The following is a 23,315-nucleotide window of genomic DNA, read 5'->3' on the forward strand; positions in this document are numbered from 1 at the left end:
GGCGTGCTGCGATTCATGTAGTCACAAGAAGTCGGACACACTGAGCGACTGAACTGAACTGACAGTAAAAGATAATATTTTTGGGGACTTCTAGGTCAATCTAACGGAGAAGGCAATGGCAAGCCACTCCAGTACTCTTGCCTAGAAAATCCCATGGACGGAGGAGCCTGGTAGGCTGCAGTCCATGGGGTCGCTATGAGTCAGACATGACTGAGCGACTTCACTTTCACTTTTCACTTTGACACATTGGAGAAGGAAATGGCAACCCACTCCAGTGTTCTTGCCTGGAGAATCCCAGGGATGGGGGAGCCTGGTGGGCTTCAGTCTATGGGGTCACACAGAGTCGGACACGACTGAAGTGACTTAGCAGCAGCAGCAGCAGGTCAATTTAAACTTGAAGAAAAATATGAAACATCTATTTATTTTTTGTCACCTGTGATCAGTTTCTTGTCCCATAACATTCTCATGACATTTTTCACTTCTGTATTCCTTAGTGTATAAATCAGAGGGTTGATCAAAGGTGTTCCAATTGTATAAAACACAGCTATCATCTAATCCATGGGGAAGGTAGTTGCAGGGTGTGTGTATATAAATATGCAGTGAGAGAGTAATTTCCTAGCTAGGTTGATAAGGAGTCTAAGGGTCCCCAAAGAGAAAAGGGTCTGGAATTCTCAAGGAGGAAAAAAGGACAAATTTTTTGTCCCCCTACATTCCTTAGGATTATATAACAATAATGTATCCTGCTTCAGGACATTCTCTGGAAAAATACCCTCTGGCTAATCCTGTTATCTTAAGGTGTAAATTATGGGAGTAGGTCTAGTGAGGTCATTACAACTTCCAGACATTCTTTTAATTAACTGTAATAACTAATTCAGTTCAGTTCAGTTCAGTCGCTCAGTCGTGTCCGACTCTCCGCGACCCCATGAATCACAGCATGCCAGGCCTCCCTGTCCATTACCAACTCCCGGAGCTCACTCAAACTCATGTCCACAGAGTCGGTGATGCCATCCAGCCATCTCATTCTCCGTCGTCCCCTTCCCCTCCAGCCCTCAACCTTTCCCAGCATCAGAGTCTTTTCCAGTGAGTCAACTCGTTGCATGAGGTGGCCAAAGTATTGGAGTTTCAGCTTTAGCATCAGTCCCTCCAATGAACATCCAGGATTGATCTCCTATAGAATGGACTGGTTGGATCTCCTTGCAGTACAAGGGACTCTCAAGAGTCTTCTCCAACACCACAGTTCAAAAGCATCGATTCTTCGGCGATCAGCTTTCTTCACAGTCCAACTCTTACATCCATAGATGACCACGGGAAAAACCATTGCCTTGACTAGACGGACCTTGGTTGGCAAAGCAATGTCTCTGCTTTTTAATATACTATCCAGGTTGGTTATAACTTTCCTTCCAAGGAGCAAGCGTCTTTTAATTTCATGGCTGCAATCAGCATCTGCAGTGATTTTGGAGCCCAAAAAAATAAAGTCTGACACTGTTTCCACTGTTTTTCCATCTATTTCCCATGAAGTGATGGGACCAGATGCCATGATCTTTGTTTTCTGAATGTCGAGCTTCAAGCCAACCTTTTCACTCTCCTCATTCACCTTCATCAAGAGGCTTTTGAGTTCCTCTTCACTTTCTGCCATAAGGGTAGTGTCATCTGCATATCTGAGGTTATTGATATTTCTCCCAGCAATCTTGATTACAGCTTGTTCTTCTTCCAGCCCAACGTTCCTCATGATGGACTCTGCATATAAGTTAAATAAGCAAGGTGACAATATACAACCTTGACGTACTCCTTTTCCTATTTGGAACCAGTCTGTTGTTCCATGTCCAGTTCTAACTGTTGCTTCCTGACCTGCATACAGGTTTCTCAAGAGGCAGGTCAGGTGGTCTGGGATTCCCATCTCTTTCAGAATGTTCCACAGTTTATTGTGATCCACACAGTCAAAGGCTTTGGCATAGTCAATGAAGCAGAAATAGATGTTTTCTGAAACTCTCTTGCTTTCTCCATGATCCAGCGGATGTTGGCAATTTGATCTCTGGTGCCTCTGCCTTTTCTAAAACCTGCTTGAAAATCTGGGAGTTCACGGCTTACATACTGCTGAAGCCTGGCTTGGAGAATTTTGAGCATGACTTTACTAGCGTGTGAGATGAGTGCAATTGTGCGGTAGTGTGAGCATTCTTTGACATTGCCTTTCTTTGGGATTGGAATGAAGACTGACCTCTTCCAGTCCTGTGGCCACTGCTGAGTTTTCCAAATCTGCTGGCATATTGAGTGCAGCACTTTCACAGCATCATCTTTCAAGACTTGAAATAGCTCAACTGGAATCCCATCACCTCCACCAGCTTTGTTAGTAGTGATGCTTTCTAAGGCCCACTTGACTTCACATTTCAAGATGTCTGGCTCTAGGTCAGTGATCACGTTATCGTGACTATCTTGGTCGTGAAGATCTTTTTTGTACAGTTCTTCTGTGTATTCTTGCCACCTCTTCTTAATATCTTCTGCTTCTGTTAGGTCCATACCATTTCTGTCCTTTATCCAGCCCATCTTTGCATGAAATGTTCCCTTGGAATCTCTAATTTTCTTGAAGAGGTCTCTTGTTTTTCCTATTCTGTTGTTTTCCTCTATTTCTTTGCATTGATCACTGAGGAAGTCTTTCTTATCTCTCCTTGCTATTCTTTGGAACTCTGCATTCAGATGCTTATATCTTTCCTTTTCTCCTTTGCTTTTCGCCTCTCTTCTTTTCACAGCTATCTGTAAGACCTCTTCAGACAGCCATTTCTCTCTTTTGCATTTCTTTTCCATGGGGATGGTCTTGGTCCCTGTCTCCTGTACAATGTCACGAACCTCCGTCCAGAGTTCATCAGGCACTCTATCAATCAGATCTAGTCCCTTAAATCTATTTCTCACTTTCACTGTATAATCATAAGGGATTTGATTGAGGTCATATCTGAATGGTCTAGTGGTTTTCCCTACTTTCTTCAATTTAAGTCTGAATTTGGCAATAAGGAGTTCATGATCTGAGCCACAGTCAGCTCCTGGTCTTGTTTTCACTAACTGTATACAGCTTCTCCATCTTTGGCTGCAAAGAATATAGTCAGTCTGATTTCGGTGTTGACCATCTGGTGATGTCCATGTGTAGAGTCTTCTCTTGTGTTGTTGGAAGAGGGTGTTTGCTATGACCATTGCTTTCTCTTGACAAAACTCTATTAGCCTTTGCCCTGCTTCATTCTGTGCTCCAAGGCCAAATTTGCCTGTTACTCCAGGGGTTTCTTGACTTCCTACTTTTGCATTCCAGTCCCATATAATGAAAAGGACATCTGTTTTGGGTGTTAGTTCTAAAAGTTCTTGTAGGTCTTCATAGAACCGATTAACTTCAGCTTCTTCAGCATTACTGGTTGGGGCATAGGCCTGGATTACTGTAATATTGAATGGTTTGCCTTGGAAACGAACAGAAATCATTCTGTCATTTTTAAGATTGCATGCAAGTACTGCATTTCGGACTCTTTTGTTGACCATGATGGCTACTCCATTTCTTCTAAGAGATTCCTGCCCACAGTAGTAGATATAATGATCATCCGAGTTAAATTCACCCATTCCAGTCCATTTTAATTCACTGATTCCTAGAATGTCTATGTTCACTCTTGCCATCTCCTGTTTGACCACTTCCAATTTGCCTTGATTCATGGACCTAACATTCCAGGTTCCCATGCAATATTACTCTTTACAGCACCGGACCTTGCTTCTATCACTGGTCACATCCACCACTGGATATTGGTTTTGCTTTTGCTCCATCCCTTTATTCCTTCTCTAGTTATTTCTCCACTGAGCTCCAGTAGCATACTGGGCACCTACCGACCTGGGGAATTCCTCATTCAGTATCCTATCATTTTGTCCTTTTTTACTGTTCATGGGGTTCTCAAGGCAAGTATACTGAAGTGGTTTGCCATTCCCTTCTCCAGTGGACCACATTCGGCTGTGGTCCATGTGATCAGATCGGCTAGTTTCCTGTGATTATGATTTCAGTGTGTCTGCCCTCTGATGCCCCCTCAAAATACCTACCGTCTTATTTGCGTTTCTCTTACCTTGGTCGTGGAAAATCTCTTCACAGCCGCTCCAGCAAAGTACAGCCGCTGTACCTTACCTTGGACGAGGGGTATCTCCTCAAGGCCGCCCCTCCTGACCTTGAACGCGGAGTAGCTCCTCTCGGCCGCCGGCCCTGGCCTCAGGAGTGGGGTAGCTCCTCACGGCCGCACCTCTTTGCGTGTTTCGTTGCGCCGGGGCTGGCATCTCTCGCGTTGCATCTGAGAGTATATAACTCCATGACTTACACTAGCAAGGGGGTACTCTTTCTGCCCCCTCTGATGCCTATGTCAGAAGCTTTCTCTATCTCCTTTACACTTTAATAAAACTTTATTATCCAAACTCTGAGCGATCATGCCTTTTCTCTGGCCCCGGACTGAATTCTCTTCTGGAGACCAAGAATCCCAGCATCTTTTCCAAGGTTTAGCAACAACCTTTCATCTTGGGGGATCGTCCGGGATTCTTCAGGACAAGTTAAGGATGGGTAAGAGCTCTTGCAGTTCTTTGTTCTCCTAGAACACATTTTATGCTGTACTTTACGGTGTGCTTGTGTGAATGAATGAAATGCCCTGCGTGAAGCAAGTGAGGAGCCCTGCTCTGCGGTTCTGCGGACCTCATATGGCTTATTGCAGAAACTTGCCAGGGGTTTATACCGACCTGCCAATACCAAGAGGCACCCAGTTTCTCCTTTGGGGACAAACCAGAAATGGGCAAAGTACGTGGACTGAACTCTTCTTTCTCAGTCAAACTTTTCGTTCTCTTTGACCATTTCATAACTCCTTGGAAATTAGAAGTACTAACGTAATCTATGGGATCATAGACTTTCAAGGGACTTGTGATCTATGCTGTTACTGTGTACTGTTACTTAGATCCCAAGCTTGGATTAGTAGTCAGGAAGCGCCTAGCCTCGCTAGGCATGGAAAGTTTGGAAGCTAGATGGAGCTCTAGCTCCAAGAGCATCTCTGAAGTTAAAGGTTACTCAGATTGGAACTACAACGGGTTTTTTCCTTTGGTAATGCTGGCTCTTAGTTGACCAGAGGAGACTCTTAAACTGGTGTGGTGATGCTTGGAAGGAACATTTCAGTGTTATGTTCATACCAGTCTTATCGTGGTCAGGAATATGCTCAGGGTCGTGCACAGGTACTCAGGTGATGAGAATGTTTCCCTCAGCGTTCTTAGTTTGGGAGTCATTCCAGAAGGTTACGCTGATTACACCCCGGGTGGCATCAGAAGCAAGCAAGGTTTTAATGGTGAGGAGCTGGACGTCAGTCAGGGATGCCATCAGGTCTACCCCTGGTGCATTGCCAACCCATCGTGGTGGTAGAACCAGGAGTACATCGCCTGCGTCAGTAAGGGACAGACTAAGTCCGACCAGGGAAGGAAAAGCTTTGGTGTAAAGTCTGTCTACCACCCCATCTAGAGCAGCGAGGGACACCTCTGGTAGAAAGAGGGCGCTAGTCGCTTTTTTTTCTCTTTAACAGATGGGAGCTAACAATTTCAGCCTCACTCTTTTAAACTGTATCCTACAGACTTGATCCCCAGGGCTTAAAGAAGACACACCTGATATTCCTATGTGATAGTGCATGGCCACTGTATCCATTGAAGAACGGTGAACGGTGGCCAGTTGGAGGGTCTCTTAAGTATAATACTGTTTTACAATTAGACCAGTTCTGTAGAAAACAAGGGAAATGGGTAGAAATAGCATATGTGTTGCCCTTTTTCTCTCTGTGGAATATGCCAGACTTAGGTCCTAAGGGTATAGATCTGGGTATGACTCCTTCAGCCCCCTCCTGTCCTCCTACTTTGCCAGATGAGAGGGAGGGCAGGAGACAAAGAGATAAAGAAAGGCAGGTTTCTCCAATCTATCACTGGGATCATATGCGCAGAGCAGCCAGAGAGACTGAGGAACAGCCATACAGGCTGTTGCCTCTTCATGAAGCACCCACCAGGAGAAATAATCAGGCTATAAGAATTAATAAGCCTTTTTCTTATCAAGAAATACAAAGAATAAAGGAGGATCTGGGAAACTATTTAGAGGACGCAGAAAAATGTATTAGAGCTTTTAAAGGTGTTATTCCACTTTATGACCTTACTTGGAAAGATGTGATGTATATCTTGGGACAAATGCTGACTCCCGAATCAGAGAGTTGAGCTTTGGGAAAAGCGGTTTTTTATGGAGATGAATGGCTTGGTAGGGAAGAGGGAGGACGAGGTAACCGACCTCCCACTGGGAATCAGGTGGTCCCAACTACAGAACCAGACTGAATACAACACAGCTAAGGGAAAATGGGATCAGAGTCATTTTGTCAGATGTATTCTTAAAGGACTCAGGCAGGCATGTGCTAAGCCTTTCAGTTCAGTTGCTCAGTCATGTCCAACTCTTTGCAACCCCATGTACCACAGCATGCCAGGCCTCCCTGTCCATCATCATCTCCCGGAGTTCACTAAAACTCATGTCCATCGAGTCGGTGATGCCATCCAGCCATCTCTTTCTCTGTCGTCCCCTTCTCCTCCTGCCCCCAATCCCTCCCAGCATCAGAGTCTTTTCCAGTGAGTCAACTCGTTGCATGAGGTGGCCAAAGTATTGCAGTTTCAGCTTTAGTCCTTCCAATGAACACTCAGGATTGATCTCCTTTAGAATGGACTGGTTGGATCTCCTTGCAGTCCAAGGGACTCTCAGGAGTCTTCTCCAGCACCACAGATCAAAAGCATCAATTCTACGATGATCAGCTTTCTTCACAGTACAACTCTCACATCCATACATGACCACGGGAAAAACCATAACCTTGACTAGACGGACCTTGGTTGGCAAAGTAATGTCTCTGCTTTTTAATATGCTGTCTAGGTTGGTCATAACTTTCCTTCCAAGGAGTAAGCGTCTTTTAATTTCATGGCTGCAATCAGCATCTGCAGTGATTTTGGAGCCCCCAAAAATAAAGTCTGACACTGTTTCCACTGTTTTTCCATCTATTTCCCATGAAGTCCTGGTAAATTCCTAGATAGACTGAGAGGAGCCCTTCTCAGATTCACTGAGATTGATCCCGAAAGTGAAGAGGGAAAAGTCATCTTAAAAGATAGATTTCTCACTAAGTCGGCTCCAGATATCTGCTGTAAGCTATTAAAGCGGGCATATGGACCAAATTAGTCTTTACATAATCTGTTACAACTGGCTTATACAGTCTATTTTGGTAGGGAATATGAGGAGAAGAAAGAAAGGCAGAAAAAGTAAAAGGAACAGGCTATGAAAACTGTTCTTAAACAGCCTGAGAAAAATGCCCAGAGGTACCCAGGTGAAAAGGCATGCGCTTGATATTATTGTGGAAAGGAGGGGCACCTCCAGTCGGATTGCCTTCAGGCATTCAAGCCAACCCTGTCTCCATGCTCAGTCTGCAAAGGACCACACTGGAAGAGAAACCGCCCCCTATGAGGCATAGGCTTCAGGGGTCGGACTCTTAAGACAATCAGGACTGAAGGTGCCTGGGGGTCCCCACACAAGCTCCCATCCTAATTACACCTGAGGAACCCTGGGTATTAATAACTGTGGGGGGGGCAGTCCGTCGATTTCCTTTTAGATACTGGGGCAACTTACTCCGTGCTTACTGAAGCCCCTGACCCACTTTCTTCCCGATCTGCTTCCGTAATGGGACTGTCTGGACGAGCCAAAACATATTACTTTAGTGTTTCTGTCAGTTGCGACTGGGATTCGGTGCTTTTTTCACACGCGTTTCTGATTGTGTCAGAGTCTCCCTCACCCCTTTTGGGGAGGGACATACTGAGTAAGGTCTATGCCTCTGTTTTCATGAATATGAAGCCTTTCCTTTCTCTCCCTTTAATTGAATAAAATGTAAATCCTAGAGTATGGGCTGATGGAAAGTCTGTGGGTTGAGCACAAAATGCTAATCCTGTAGCTGTCAAGCTCAAAGACCCGCACTTATTTCCACATAAGAAGCAGTATCCACTGAAACCTGAGGTTAAGGAAGGGTTCAAACCCATCATTGAGAATTTAAAGGGGCAGGGACTATTAATTCCCTGTAACAGTCCATGCAACACTCCTATTCTGGGTATAAATAAATCAGATGGTAAATGGAGACTAGTTCAAGATTTACAAATAATAAATGAGGCTGTAGTTCTTTACACCCTGTGGTGCCTAATACTTATATTCTCTTGTCTGAAATACCTGAATGAGCCAAATATTTCTCAATAATTGATTTGAAAGATGTCTTCTATTCAGTGCCTTTGGCAGAGGGAAGTCATTTCTATTTGCCTTTGAGGACCCTACGCAGTCAGCTTCTCAGTTAATTTGGACAGTTTTGCTCCAGGGATTTCGGGACAGTCCGCACTTGTTTGGACCAAGTTTGTCACAAGATCTACATAACTTTAATAGTTCCAAAGCAGTGGTGTTACAATATGTAGATATTTTGCCCTGTGCTGAGACAGAGGAAGCTTGTTCATGAGTCTCAGATTTCTTAAAGTTTCTGGCAGGCTGCGGTTACAAGGCATCAAGAGAAAAGGCTCAGCTTTGTCAACAATCTGTTAGATATCTGGGCCTAATCATATCAGAAGGGACTAGGGCCATAGGCCCCAAGATAGTTAAACCTATACTAAATCATCCCCTACCTGTGACTTTAAGACAATTGAGAGGATTTTTGGAAATCACTGGTTACTGTCGCATTTCTATTCCGGGTTTTGAGGAACCTGCCCGACCTTTATATAAACTTATAGCTGGAACTCAGCAGGCCCAAACAGACAAACTGGCTTGGTCTCCAGAAACTCAAAAGGCTTTTAAGGTTCTTCAGACTGCTCTCCTTCAAGCTCAGGCTCTGAGCTTGCCCACAGGGTCGGAATTTAACTTGTTTGCCACTGAAAGAAAAGGTATGGCCTTGGGAGTTTTGATACAACCCCAGGGCCTCCCCAGCAGCCTATTGCTTATCTAAGCAGAGAACTAGATGTAATTTCACGTGGGTGCCCCCACTGCCTAAGAGTAATTGGAGCAGCAGCGTTATTAGCACCTGAAGCTTTAAAAATAATTTATGGACGAAATCTTACTGTACTGACTTCTGATGATGTGAGTGGAATCTTAAATTCTAACGTTAATATTTGGATGACAGACAGTAGGCTTCTTAAATAACAGTCATTGTTGTTAGAAAGACCAGTAACTAAGCTTAAAGTTCGTGGAAATTTAAATCCTTCCACTTTCCTTCCTGAGAAGGAAAATAAAACACCTGATCACAATTGTTCCCAATTTCTAACTTTAAACTATGCAGCTCGAGAAGATCTAATGGATACCCCATTAGACAATCCTGACAAGGAAATATTTACAGATGGCAGTTCTTTTGTTCGAGATGGGAAGCATAAATCAGGATATGCCGTGGTGACTGCTGAACAGGTTTTAGAAGCAAAATCTCTCCCCCAGGGAACCAGTGCTCAGTCAGCAGAGCTTGTGGCTCTGACCCGAGCTCTAGAGTTAAGCAAAGGGCAGCAGGTAAATATCTACACCGATTCTAAGTATGCTTATTTGACTTTACATGCTCATGCTGCAATATGGAAAGAAAGACTGTTTAAAACAGCAACAAGAGAACCTATTAAACATTTCAGAGAGATCGAGAGACTTTTAACTGCAATATATTGTCCTAAAGAAGTACCTGTTATGCATTGCAAAGGGCACAGCAGGGATGGGAGTAAAGTAGCTGAAGGTAATCAGCTGGCTGACTGTCAAACCAGAAAAGTGGCATTATGAAACCCCTTCACTACAGATGCCTTTGATTTGGAAAGGTCCTGTGGAACAGGAAAAACCACAGTATACTGAGGAAGACTTAGAAAGATATGAGAAAAGAGGAGCAAAGATTACTCATAAAAGATGGCTACAGTCTGAAGATGGATGATTAATAATTCCTGAAAATACTCAATGGAAAACGCTTAAGGGTTTATACCAGAGTTTTCATTTGGGTGCAGAGAGTACTTACCATATGGCTTCTAGTTTGTTTGAAGGTAAAAATGTAATGACAACTTTAAAGAATATTGTCAAAAGGTGTGAGGTTTGTCAGAAAAATAATCCAAAGACTGAAAAGCTAGCAAAATCTGGATTACAACGAAGTGGAATGTATCCTGGAGAGGACTGGGAAGTTTATTTTACTCATATGCCAAAAGCTAATGGGTATTCTTGGTTACAATTTTGGGTGGATACTTTTACTGGATGAATTGAGGCTTTTCCCTGTTGTAGTGAACAGGCTAAGGAAGTTATAAAGATTTTAATCCATGAAATTATCCCCAGGTTTGGGCTGCCACGGAGCCTTCAGAGTGACAAAGGCTCTGCCTTTAAAGCTGCTGTAACTCAGGGGGTATCTAAAGCTCTAGGAATAGAATATCACTTACACTGTTCCTGGAGACTCCAATCCTCAGGAAAGGTTGAAAAGGCTAATGACATTATCAAAAGACGTCTGTGCAAATTAACTCAAGAGACGCAGGACAATTGGATTAAAGTCCTACCCATATCTTTAATGAGGGCTCGAACTTCCCCCAAAAGGTGGAACTCTTCCCCTTTGAATGTATTTATGGAAGGTCTTTCTTACACATAGACATTGTTATACACCCTGAAGCCTTGGAATTAATTAGTTATGTAACTCAACTTTCAGCCTTTCAATAGGCATTAGCAGAACTCCGGGAGACAACTCCTGACCCAGCCTCTGAGTCAAGCAAGCCTCTATTTGAGCCAGGAACCGAGGTCCTCATAAAAACACTGGGGTCTGGGGGCCCATCCCTTGAGCCCCTCTGGGAAGGTCCTTACAAGGTTATTCTTTCTTCTCCCATAGCTGTCAAAGTGCCAGGAACTGATTCGTGGGTACATCACACTCGAGTTAAGATGTGGCACCCTAACCAGAACTAAGTGACTTCATTTTTTGTCTTTATTTTCTATGCTCAGACTTGGTACTTTTCAGATGGGCCTGATAATATATGTGAGCCTACTTCTGCTGACTCCAAAAATCCTGAGTCTGCCGTTTGATCCTCAAGACAATGCCTTACTGTCCTGGGCTCACTCCTATGCAGCATTTCACAATCAGTCTAACTGCTGGGTCTGTGGAGCACTCCCCTCTTCATCAATAGAAGGCTTCCGGTGGTGGACATCTCCACTTCAAGGAAAAGACTTTCTCCAAGTCTACAAATACCTTCAACAACAATCGCATGTCCTATCTCTTCTTAAATTGATGACATCTAACAATCTTAAGATGGACTGATGTAACCATGGACATAATGCGACTTTTCATTTTGATTTTAACTGGGTTTAATGACTATTTTGCCTTTGTAACTGTGTAATGGGGTTTTCTGTCTAAAAGCTTTTAAGTTACAAATGGTTGTCCAAGCTCCTACGAGTGCCACAGCCTCCTCCAACTATTACTGGGGATACCTGGATCATAGACCCTCAGTATGAGGGTTAAGAGAACATGTTGCCTCAACAATTTGGGGACCACGCCCCTAAACAGCAGGAAGTAGTTATGGAATGAAAACGATGCCCCTTTCCCTTGGCAACATAATTCTCCTAAAAGAAAAGGGGGAAAGGAGAGAGCCATTTCCTAGGCAGGTTGATAAGAAGTCTAGGGGTCCCCAAGGAGAGAGAGGTCTGGAATTCTCAAGGAGGAAGAAATGACAGACTTTTTTGTCCCTCTACATTCCTTAGGATTATAAAACAATAATGTATCCTGCTTGAGGACAGTCTCGAAAAAACCTTCTGACTAATCGTGTTGTCTTAAGGTGTAAATTATGGAAGTAGGTCTTGTGAGGTCTTACAACCTCTAGACATTCTTTAGATTCACTGTAATAACTAATTAGAGAGTATATAACTCCATGGCTAACACTAGAAAGGGGGTATTCTTTCTGTCCCCTTCTGATGCCTCCGGAGACCAAGAATCCTGACGTCTTTTCCGTGGTTCAGCAACAACGTTTCACAAGGACCAAAGAACAAGATGACCATGATTATGTGGGAGATGCAGGTGAAGAGGGGTTTCTTTCTTCCTTCAGCACTGTGGTTTCTCAGAGAATGCAAGATGATAGCATAGGAGAACATCAGCATGAGAAAACTCACTGTACAGATGGCCCCATTGTTGGACACCAAGAGTAGGTTGGTCGCATAAGTGTCTGTACAGGCAAGTTTCAACAAAGGCTGCAAGTCACAAAAACAGTGATCTATCACATTGGGACCACAGAAAGGCAGACTCAAGGCTAGAAGAATCTGAGCTGAAGAATGAACACAAGACCCCACCCAGGCCACAGCCAACAACACACCACAAACTCGATGGCTTATGAGTGTCATGTATCAAAGGGGCTTGGAGATGGCCACATACTGGTCAACAGCCTTGAGAATAAGGATGAAAATCTCTAGGCAACCAAACACTGTGATGCAAAGACTGGGGTCATGCATTCATTGAAAGAGATTGTGCTCTTTCCCCTAAGGGCATTGGCAATCACTCTAGGGGCTATGGAAGTTGAGAGGAAGGTATCATATAAAGATAAGTGGAAAAGGAAGAAATACATTGGATTCTCAAGTGTCCTGCTGGTCTTGATGGTGGAAATAATCAGGAAGTTATCCAGTAATGTCCCCAGATATAAAATCAACAAAGTGACAAACACTATTTTCTTCCTAACAGGATCCTGTGATAACCCAAGTAGAATGAACTCAGTCACATTATTGTTCAGTTTCATTTTGTTATTCCCTTTGTCAGTTTTTGGCCATATTCAGTATATTCAAAATCCCAAGTACTGCACATCACTAGGGTATTAGGGTATTTTTGACTGTCCTTGGTGGTTTATGACATAAAGTCATAAAGTCCTTAGCACCTTAAAGAATATCTTGTTCACACAAAAAGTTATACTTTTTCCATTTATTGAACATTTCATGCAAAGATGGGCTCGATAAAGGACAGAAATGGTATGGACCTAACAGAAGCAGAAGATATTAAGAAGAGGTGGCAGGAATACACAGAAGAACTGTACAAAAAAGATCTTCACGACCAAGATAGTCACGATAACGTGATCACTGACCTAGAGCCAGACATCTTGGAATGTGAACTCAAGTGGGCCTTAGAAAGCATCACTACTAGCAAAGCTAGTGAAGGTGATGGAATTCCAGTTGAGCTATTTCAAGTCTTGAAAGATGATGCTGTGAAAGTGCTGAACTCAATATGCCAGCAGATTTGGAAAACTCAGCAGTGGCCACAGGACTGGAAGAGGTCAGTCTTCATTCCAATCCCAAAGAAAGGCAATGCCAAAGAATGCTCAAAGTACCGCACAATTGCACTCATCTCACACACTAGTAAAGTCATGCTCAAAATTCTCCAAGCCAGGCTTCAGCAGTATGTAAACCGTGAACTCCCAGATGTTCAAGCAGGTTTTAGAAAAGGCAGAGGCACCAGAGATCAAATTGCCAACATCCGCTGGATCATGGAGAAAGCAAGAGAGTTTCAGAAAAACATCTATTTCTGCTTCATTGACTATGCCAAGGCCTTTGACTGTGTGGATCACAATAAACTGTGGAACATTCTGAAAGAGATTGGAATCCCAGACCACCTGACCTGCCTCTTGAGAAACCTGTATGCAGGTCAGGAAGCAACAGTTAGAACTGGACATGGAACAACAGACTGGTTCCAAATAGGAAAAGGTGTACGTCAAGGTTGTATATTGTCACCTTGCTTATTTAACTTATATGCAGAGTACATCATGAGGAACGCTGGGCTGGAAGAAGCACAAGCTGGAATCAAGATTGCTGGGAGAAATATCAATAACCTCAGATATGCAGATGACACTACCCTTATGGCAGAAAGTGAAGAGGAACTCAAAAGCCTCTTGATGAAAGTGAAAGAGGAGAGTGAAAAGGTTGGCTTGAAGCTCAACTTTCAGAAAACAAAGATCATGGCATCTGGTCCCATCACTTCATGGGAAATAGATGGAAAAACAGTGGAAACAGTGTCAGACTTTATTTTTTTGGGCTCCAAAATCACTGAAGATGCTGATTGCAGCCATGAAATTAAAAGACGCTTTCTCCTTGGAAGGAAAGTTATGACCAACCTGGATAGTATATTAAAAAGCAGAGACATTGCTTTGCCAACCAAGGTCCGTCTAGTCAAGGCAATGGTTTTTCCCGTGGTCATGTATGGATGTGAGAGTTGGACTGTGAAGAAAGCTGATCGCCGAAGAATCGATGCTTTTGAACTGTGGTGTTGGAGAAGACTCTTGAGAGTCCCTTATACTGCAAGGAGATCCAACCAGTCCATTCTAAATGAGATCAATCCTGGATGTTCATTGGAGGGACTGATGTTGAGACTGAAGCTGCAATACTTTGGCCACCTCATGCGACGAGTTGACTCACTGGAAAAGTCTCTGATGCTGGGAAAGGTTGGGGGCTGGAGGAGAAGGGGACGACGGAGAATGAGATGGCTGGATGGCATCACCGACTCTGTGGACATGAGTTTGAGTGAGCTCCGGGAGTTGGTGATGGACAGGGAGGCCTGGCGTGCTGTGATTCATGGGGTCGCGGAGAGTCGGACACGACTGAGCGACTGATCTGATCTGATTTTAAAAGTAGCACAAACTCTCTTCTAGATACCCTAGTTTGAAAAGAGAAAAGACATATTACTTTAAATAATCTGTTGCAACCTCCAAGCACGTTTATATTTAGTCCTTATTGTATATGATGAACAGAGTGAATGATTTCTGCTATTTGATAATATTTCAAAATTGCCCATTACTATTTTTTCATTCTCCAGCCCAGAAAAAGTACATTTTAAGCACTCATATTTCCTGAAGTTACATTTCAAAATGACTTCCTGAAGTTAGGTTTCTAAATGACTTCCTGAAGTTAAATTTCTAAATGACTTCCTGAAGTTAGATTTCTAAATTAAAGAGAATTTTTGTTTGTTTTTTATTTTAATTAACTGAAATATAGAATGTGTTTATATCACTCACTGAGTAAATGGCATTTAAAAACAATATCATAACATAAAGATAACAAAAATACAAAGTGTTAAAATCTATGGAATATGGAAAACATTATCCACTGAGGCCTTAAATGTAATAGACTTTACATAAAAAGGAAAAGCAATGAGTATGCAAGTATACAGCCAGTTTAAGAAACTAGCAAAACAAGCAGCATAATCATAAAGAACAGAAAGCATCTAATACATATCAAGTATCAATGCAATAAAAATAAAGATAAAATTGGGAGGCTCAACAGAGTCAAAGATGCCTTAAAAAGCTTCTCTAAAAAGGGAAACATCAGGTAACGATAATCAACAAGAAAAATCTTGCAAATAAACAATTCTCAAAATTGGAATTATTTATAGAAGCATTAAGAATATAAACAATAGAAACAACTTTATGTCTATACATTTGAAGATTAGTTGTCTCATAAACAGGGTTATCGTTACTGTCTTTCTAAATTCCATATATATGTGTTAGTATACTGTACTGGTGTTTTTCTTTCTGGCTTACTTCACTCTCTATAATGGGCTCCAGTTTTATCCACCTCATTAATGCTGATTCAAATGTATTCTTTTTAATTGCTGAGTAATACACCATTGTGTATAAGTACCACAGCTCTGTTATCCATTCGTCTGCAGATGGATATCTAGGTTACTTTCATGACCTGGCTATTATAAACAGTGCTGCGATGAACATTGGAGTACATGTGTCTCTTTCAATTCTGGTTTCCTCGGTGTGAATGCCCAGGAGTGCAATGGCTGGGTCGTATGGCAGTTCTATTTCCAGTTTTTTAAGGAATCTCCACACTGTTCTCCATAGTGGCTGTACTACTTTGCATTCCCACCAACAGTGTAAGAGGGTTCCCTTTCCTCCACACCCTCTCCAGCATTTATTACATGTAGACTTCGGGATAGCAGCCATTCTGACTGGCATGAAATGGTACCTCATTGTGGTTTTGATTTGCATTTCTCTGATTATGAGTGATGTTGAGCATCTTTTCATGTGTTTGTTAGCCATCTTTATGTCTTCTTTGGAGAAATGTCTGTTTAGTTCTTTGGCCCATTTTTTGATTGGTTCATTTATTTTTCTGGAATTGAGTTGCAAGTGTTGCTTGTATATTTTTGAGATTAATTCTTTGTCAGTTGCTTCATTTGCTATTATTTTCTCCCATTCTGAAGGCTGACTTTCCACCTTGCTTATAGTTTCCTTCGCTGTGCAGAAACTTTTAATTTTAATTAGGTCCCATTTGTTTATCTTTGCTTTTATTTCCAATATTCTGGGAGGTGGGTCTTGAAGAATCCTGCTGTGATTTATGTCGGAGAGTGTTTTGCCTATGTTCTTCTCTAGGAGTTTTATAGTTTCTGGTCTTACATTTAGACCTTTAATCCATTTTGAGTTTATTTTTGTGTATGGTGTTAAGGATTGCTCTTTTTTCATTCTTTTACAAATGGTTGACCAGTTTTCCCAGCACCACTTGTTAAAGAGATTGTCTTTTCTCCATTTTATATTCTTGCCTCCTTTGTCAAAGATAAGGTGTCCATAAGTGTGTGGATTTATCTCTGGGATTTCTATTTTGTTCCATTGATCTATATTTCTGTCTTTATGCCAGTAATATACTGTCTTGATGACTGTGTCTTTGTATCAGAACCTGAAGTCCAGCAGGTTGATTCCCCCAGTCCCATTCTTCTTTCTCAAGATTGCTTTGGCTATTCGAAAGAGAATTTTGAAAGAGAAATTTGAAAGAGAATTTATTAATTAATAGCTTATGTTTTAAAAATTAAAGCTTTTACCTAAGCCTGTGATACCTGAGGTGGTTTTCTTTTATTAGAGGATGTTACCTGGCAGTTGGTCTAGAACATGTTCATGGTTATATTCCCAGGAGATTGTATTCTCAGGTACCTGAAAGCCTCACATTGCTGGAAGAGGAGGAAAGCAGAAGAGGGAGGGTAATGTAATTTTCCAAAAGAATCATAATAAATAACAACTGACTTCTTCATTCAGTTTGTTTCTGTCCTGGCAAATAATTATTCAGCTTAAAATATCCCTTCTTTGGATGAAGATTTCTGTTTTCACATTTTTAAAGAAATACTATCATGGGGTCATTTCCAAGAACACCTTTTTTCTTTAGTTTTTTCTTATTACGGTTATGCTGGCAAGTGGCACTATATGCAAGTATAAGTATAAAATGAAATGTAATGCATTTAAATATAATCTGGAAGACTTACTTATTCCATTGTGCCTCTCCTCAATCCATCCAACCTTCAATACATGTCTTGAAAGTTGTGAACAGCCAAAGTGCAGATTATGACAGACTAGCTAGGGACAAGATTTCCTTTCAAAATATTTTTCTCTTTCATGGTGAACTTTCTTCTCTTCAACAGAGATGAAATAACCCTTATTCCTGAAAAAAAAAAAAAACTCTTCAGAATAGGTCTAATAAAGTTACTCAATTTGGGTTTTCAAGTACTAAAAAATCTCTTTCAACTTGAATAATCTTAAACTATAAGTAAATTGAGTCTTGATATATTAATCATTACAATAAGCTCCTCCTTTCCTTCACTAATTTTAAAGAGTGATGTACCATAACATATTTAACACTTGGAAATATGCTAATCATTGGAAACAAGGTGATGTAAAGGTCTATTTCATGTCAATATTCCCTTACATTGGTCACTCCTTTGAGTATTGTAGTTCTGAGATGTATGTTGTCAAACTTATTTTCCTATTATTTTCCAGGACAAGCTTATCTCTCTTTTCACATTTGGACTTGTATATTTAAGGTAACGGGAGAATCATAAACATGTATGATCATTAACTTGTTAATAATCATGTGTCCTCATCAAGTATTTAATCAGTAGTTTCAGAAAGACATTAAATGTCTCCACTCGGATCTACAGACATAAAGTCCATTTTTGTGCAATTAAGTTCCAAACAATTCAAACTACTTTAGTCACTAATTTATTTGAAACATACTGTGTCCTCAGGCATCAGTACATTTCAGTGATTCCCCTTGCATCTTGAAAGAGGGGATTTTAACCTATTTTGTAATCTACAATACTTCATGACCTAGAAAATGGGGACTATAATTCTCAAGAGAACTATATCAAAGCCTTTATATAATCAGGGTGTATTCATGATGCAATGTGAGCATGTAAAAATTAGCAGATACGTCATGTGAAATCTCTATAATGTAAATAATATAGCAGCCAAAGATGAAAACTAAATAGATATAGAATATCCAAACTCAGCTTGCTCTCTTCTTTCTTCCTGGAGTGTCTTTCCATTTCTAGCTGTTTCAACCTTCTGGGAATTTCAAACGAAATTTCTGAGAAATATCCTCTAGCTGGCCTTCAGAGATTTCCTGTAAGAAAGGAAATTCACTCTTTTGCTCTCTAAAGGCTTTAATTTTTCTTATAGTGTTAATTTTGTTGCTTATAATAAGAATGTGTATGTTTACTTTAGCTTTCTTCCTGGAATGAGAATATCGGAAAACTACATGCTCTTTTAATATCATTCTCCACAGTTCCAACACAATGCTTTGTACACTGTAGATGTTCAGTAAGAGCTTTTAGCTTGATAATTTCCTATCACTCCATAAAAGGATACATTTACCTCATTGTTTTTACATTATGTTGGTTACAAAGTCACATTAGAATTATTAACTTATAAGCATCATCTATCTATCATGTAGAGTAGGTAGACAAATATGCTCTAATTTTACATAGCCAAAAAGAAGGAAGAAAACAAATATAATTTATCACTTAACTGTTAGAAGAGTCTCTGGATTAGTATTATCTGCCTGTCCTTTTCTGTTACCAACTTTCTTAAATAATACTGAAAAAAAAAATACACACACAAGGGAACAATAGTTCCTCTCTGTATTCCAGGGGGATCATTTTCAGACTTAATGATGTAAGTTTTTAGTATCATAGAGAGTTTATTTCCTAAAGTTTCTTTTCAATCAAATTAATCCCAAATGTAAAAACCTCAGTGTTTGGTTTATCCATTTAGCCTATTAAGAGCAGCAAGTTAATCCACCTTGTACTCAGGAACCAGATCATACAAGGATTTGTAGTTATTATATTTTCCTTGGTCTAAAAAAAAAAAAAAAAAGATATCAGGGAAGAAGAGGAAAAAGAGTAGTGGAAAACAGGGAAAAGAAACTATGTTACTGGTAGGAGAGAAAGTGGGCCACCAAGAAACTACTATGCTCCCACTAGTGCCCTAATTACCCACCCCTACATCAGGAAGCAAAATTTTCTAGCCCTTATAATTTTGTTGTTTGTGGTGGTGGTAACTACAATCCAGGGAAAGCACTATAGTGCTTGAAAACATAAGTTCTATGATATGGGTTGCAGATATTCCCTATCAATATACTACAGTCATAAAAAGAATAAAATTTGTCATTTACAGCAATGAATGAATGGTATGGAAAGATATTATGCTAAGTGAAATAAGTCATACAGAGAAAGAAAAATGCTGTATGATATCACTTATATATGGAATCTAAACAACAAAACAAGATAATAATGAATGCAACAAAAAAGAAATGTACTCACAAATATAAAGAACAAATTACTGGTTGGCAATGGGGGAGAGAAGGAGTTAGGGGCAAGAAAAGAGTAGAGGACTGAGATACCAACTATTATGTATAAGATAAATAAGCTAGAAGAATACATTGTACTACATAGGGAATATAGTCAATATTTTATGATAACTATAAGGAGTATAATCTTTAAACCCTGTGAATCACTATGTTGTGTCTGAAATGAATGTGAGAGTTGGAGTATAGAGAAACCTGAGTGCTGAAGGATTAATGCTTTTGAACTGTGGTGTTGGAAAAGACTCTTGAGAGTCACTTGGACTGCAAGGATATCCATCCACTCCATCCTAAAGGAGATCAGTACTGAATATTCATTGGAAGGACTGATGTTGGAAACGAAACTCCAATACTGTGGCCAACGATGCAAAGAGCTGACTTATTGGAAAAGACCCTGATACTTAGAAAGACTGAAGGTGGGAGGAGAAGGGGACGACAGATGATAAGGGGACAACAGAGGATGAGATGGTTGGATGGCATCACCGACTCAATAGACATGGATGTGAGTAAACTCCAGGAGTTGGTGATGGATAGGGAAACCTGGTGTGCTACAATTTATGAGGTCGCAAAGAGTCAGACACGACTGAGTGACTGAAATGAACTGAACCGAACACATAATATTGTACATTAACTATGCTTAAAGAAAGACTATATGTACTGTGTTCAATTAAAAATAAAGGTGTAAAAACTACTTTCAGTTCAGTGGAGTTCATTTCAGTCGCTCAGTCGTGTCCGACTCTTTGCGACCCCATGAATCACAGCATGCCAGGCCCCCTGTCCATCACCAACTCCCGGAGTTCACTCAAACTCATGTCCATCGAGTCGGTGATGCCATCCAGCCACCTCATCCACTGTGTCCCCTTCTCCTCCTGCCCCCAATCCCTCCCAACCTCAGGGTCTTTTCCAATGAGTCAACTCATCGCATGAGGTGGCCAAAGTATTGGAGTTTCAGCTTTAGCATCAGTCCTTCCAATAAACACCCAGGACTGGTCTCCTTTATGATGGACTGGTTGGATCTCCTTGCCATCCAAGGGACTCTCAAGAGTCTTCTCCAGCACTACAGTTCAAAAGCATCAATTCTTCAGTGCTCAGCTTTCTTCACAGTCCAACTCTCACATCCATACATGACCACTGGAAAAACCATAGACTTGACTAGAAGGACCTTTGTTGGCAAAGTAATATCTCTGCTTTTTAATATGCTCTCTAGTTTGGTCATAGCTTTCCTTCCAAGTAGTAAGCGTCTTTTAATTCCATGGCTGCAATCAGCATCCGCAGTGATTTTGGAGCCCAGAAAAATAAAGTCAGCCACTGTTTCCATTGTTTCACCATCGATTTCCCATGAAGTGACGGGACCAGATGCCATGATCTTCATTTTCTTAATGTTGAGCTTCAAGCCAACATTTTCACTCTCCTCTTTCACTTTCATCAAGAGGCTTTTTAGTTCTTCTTTACTTTCTGCCATAAGGTTAGTGTCATCTGCATATCTGAGGTTATTGGTATTTCTCCCAACAATCTTGATTCCAGTTTGTGCTTCTTCCAGCCCAGCATTTCTCATGATGTACTCTGCATATAAGTTAAATAAGCAAGATGACAATATACAGCATTGACATACTCCTTTTCCTATTTGGGACCAGTCTGTTGTTCCATGTCCAGTTCTAACTGTTGCTTCCTGACCTGCATACAGGTTTCTCAAGAGGCAGGTCAGGTGGTCTGGTATTCCCATCTTTTTAAGAATTTCCCACAGTTTACTGGGATCCACACCGTCAAAGGCTTTTGCATAGTCAGTAAAGCAGAAATAGATTTTTTTCTGAACTCTCTTGCTTTTTCAATGCTACAGTGGATGTTGACATTTTGATCTCTGGTTCCTCTGCCTTTCCTAAAACAAGCTTGAACATCTGGAAGTACATGGTTCATATACTGTTGTAGCCTGGCTTGGAGAATTTTGAGCATTACTTTACTAGCATGTTAGATTAGGGCAATTGTGCAATAGTTTGAGCATTCTTTGGGATTGGAATGAAAACTGACCTTTTTCAGTCCTGTGGCCACTGCTGAGTTCCCCAAATTTTCTGGCATATTGAGTGCAGCACTTTCACAGCATCATCTTTCAGGATTTGAAATAGCGCAACTGGAATTCCATCATCTCCACTAGCTTTGTTCATAGTGATGCTTTCTAAGGCCCACTTGACTTCACAATCCAGGATATCTGGCTCTAGGTGAGTGATCATACCATCATGAATATCTGGGTCATGAAGATCTTTATTGTACAGTTCTTCTGTGTATTCTTAATATCTTCTGCTTCTGTTAGGTTCATACCGTTTCTGTCCTTTATCGAGCCCATCTTTACATGAAATGTTCCCTTGATATCTCTAATTTTCTTGAAGAGATCTCTAGTCTTTCCTATTCTGTTATTTTCCTCTATTTCTTTGCATTGATCGCTGAGGATGGCTTTCTTATCTCTCTTTCCTTTTCTTTGGAACTCTACATTCAAATGGGTATATCTTTCCTTTTCTCCTTTGCTTTTCACTTCTCTTCTTTTCACAGCTATTTGTAAGGCCTCCTCAGACAGCCATTTTGCTGTTTGCATTTCTTTCCATGGGTTAGGTCTTGATCCCTGTCTCCTGTACCATTCACATACCTACGTCCATAATTCAACAGGTACTCTAATCTATCAGATATAGTCCCTTAAATCTATTTCTCTCTTCCACTGCATAATCATAAGGGATTTGATTTAGGTCATAACTGAATGGTCTAGTGGTTTTCCCTACTTTCTGCAATTTAAGTCTGAATTTGGCAATAAGGAGTTCATGATCTGAGCCACAGTCAGCTCCCGGTCTTGTTTTTGCTGACTGTATAGAACTTCTCCATCTTTGGCTGCAAAGAATATAATCAATCTGATGTTGGTGTTGACCATCTGGTGATGTCCATGTGTAGTCTTCTCGCGTGTTGTTAGAAGAGGGTGTTTGCTATGACCAGTGCTTTCTCTTGGCAAAACTCTATTAGCCTTTGCCCTGCTTCATTCCATATTCCAAGGCCAAATTTGCCCTTACTCCAGGTGTTTCTTGATTTCCTACTTTTGCATTCCAGTTCCCTATAATGAAAAGGACATCTTTTTTGGGTGTTAGTTCTGAAAAGTATTGTAGGTCTTCATAGAACCATTCAACTTCAGCTTCTTCAGTTTTACTGGTTGGGTCATAGGCTTGAATCACCGTGATATTGAATGGTTTGCTTGGAAACGAACAGATATCATTCTGTCATTTTTGAGATTGCCTCCAAGCACTGCATTTCATATTCTTTTGTTTACCATGATGGCTACTCCGTTTCTTCTAAGGGGTTCCTACCCACAGTAGTAGATATAATGGTCATCTGAGTTAAATTCACCCATTCCAGTCCATTTCAGTTCACTGATTCCTAGAATGTCGACGTTCACTCTTACCATCTCCTGTTTGACCGTTTCCAATTTGCCTTGATTCACGGACCTAACATTCCAGGTTCCTATGCAATATTGCTCTTACAGCACTGGACCTTGCTTTTATCACCAGTCACATCCACAACTGGGTATTGTTTTTGCTTTGGCTCCATCTCTTCATTGTTTCTGGAGTTATTTCTCCACTCATCTCCTGTAGTATATTGGGTACCTACCGACCTGAGGAGTTCCTCTTTCAGTATCCTA

The 23,315-nt window shown here is 41.0% G+C and overlaps 2 pseudogenes; both read right to left on the reverse strand.

The window, feature by feature from the left end:
- Positions 1-23,315, reverse strand: part of LOC129557401 (frizzled-3-like) — a 929,688-nt pseudogene that overhangs the window by 606,258 nt on the left and 300,115 nt on the right.
- LOC129557834 (olfactory receptor 4C16-like) lies at positions 420-12,771 on the reverse strand (annotated as a pseudogene).

This window comes from Moschus berezovskii, chromosome 26 (assembly GCF_049115385.1).
Source record: "Moschus berezovskii isolate FMDL1 chromosome 26, NW_MosBer_1.0, whole genome shotgun sequence".
In the NCBI taxonomy this organism is placed as follows: Eukaryota; Metazoa; Chordata; class Mammalia; order Artiodactyla; family Moschidae; genus Moschus; species Moschus berezovskii.